The sequence below is a fragment of the Schistocerca piceifrons genome, chromosome 2 (genome assembly GCF_021461385.2).
Source record: "Schistocerca piceifrons isolate TAMUIC-IGC-003096 chromosome 2, iqSchPice1.1, whole genome shotgun sequence".
Lineage (NCBI taxonomy): Eukaryota > Metazoa > Arthropoda > Insecta > Orthoptera > Acrididae > Schistocerca > Schistocerca piceifrons.
In genome coordinates this window covers 575,571,275-575,572,711 of record NC_060139.1, presented here as the reverse complement: position 1 = coordinate 575,572,711, position 1,437 = coordinate 575,571,275, and positions in this window count along the sequence as shown.

Below are 1,437 nucleotides of genomic sequence, written 5' to 3'. Positions count from 1 at the left end.
GAGTGAAAGTGAAGAAGAATTAAATGATCTGCTGAACGGAATGAACAGTCTAATGAGTACACAGTATGGTTTGAGAGTAAATCGGAGAAAGCCGAAGGTAATGAGAAGTAGTAGAATGAGAACAGCGAGAAACTTAACATCAGGATTGATGGTCACGAAGTCAATGAAGTTAAGGAATTCTGCTACCTAGGCAGTAAAATAACCAATGACGGACGGAGCAAGGAGGACATCAAAAGCAGACTCGCTATGGCAAAAAAGGCATTTCTGGCCAAGAGAAGTCTACTAATATGAAATACCGGCCTTAATTTGAGGAAGAAATTTCTGAGGATGTACGTCTGGAGTGCAGCATTGTATGGTAGTGAAACATGGACTGTGGGAAAACCGGAACAGAAGAGAATCGAAGCATTTGAGATGTGGTGCTATAGACGAATGTTGAAAATTAGGTGGACTGATAAGGTAAGGAATGAAGAGGTTCTACGCAGAATCGGAGAGGAAAGGAATATGCGGAAAACACTGATAAGGAGAAGGGACAGGATTATAGGACATCTGCTAAGACATGAGGGAATGACTTCCATGGTATTAGAGGGAGCTGTAGAGGGCAAAAACTGTAGAGGAAGACAGAGATTGGAATACGTCAAGCAAATAATTGAGGACGTAGGTTGCAAGTGCTACTCTGAGATGTAGACGTTAGCACAGGAAAGGAATTCGTGGCGGGCCGCATCAAACCAGTCAGTAGACTAATGACAAAAAAAAAAAACTCTGTCCGAACAGGCCTTGGAAGGCCCAACGGCTCCTACCTGCCGCCGCGTCAGCCTCAGCCCACAGGCGTCACTAGATGCGGATATGGAGGGGCCTGTGGTCAGCACACCGCTACACCGCTCTTCCGGCCGTATGTCAGTTCCGAGAACGGAGCCGCTACTTCTCAGTAACGCAGCTTCTCAGTTTGCCTCACAAGGGCTGAGTGCATCCCGCTTGCCAACAGCGCTCGGCAGCCCAGACCGACAGCGCTTAATTTTGGTGATCTGACGGGAACCGGTGTTACCATTGCGGCAAGAAGTTGGCTGTAATTTTTTGTTATTTTCGTGCTATTGGCCAGGTTCAACCGTAGGTCATTTTCAAGTACATGTCTTATCCTCCAGCTTAGATATATGCTTAAAAATGACCCCCGATGAAATCGATCAATTGCAAGAAAAGAATGCAGGCTACTTAGACCATGTTTTTATTCTCAAAACATGTTGACTCTAAGGGGGCTTAACAAGTCGGCGGTAGCCGAGCATTGCCTGGAAAACGGACACAAAACACAGTCTGAAAAGACGAGAGTCTTGGTTCATGCGTCAGTATATTGTGGTTCCGTTGTAAAACAGACGGCCGAGATTAGAATAAACAATCCCATGGCACCCCCCCCCCCTCCCCCTCAGATTTAGTGGTAAGATGGCC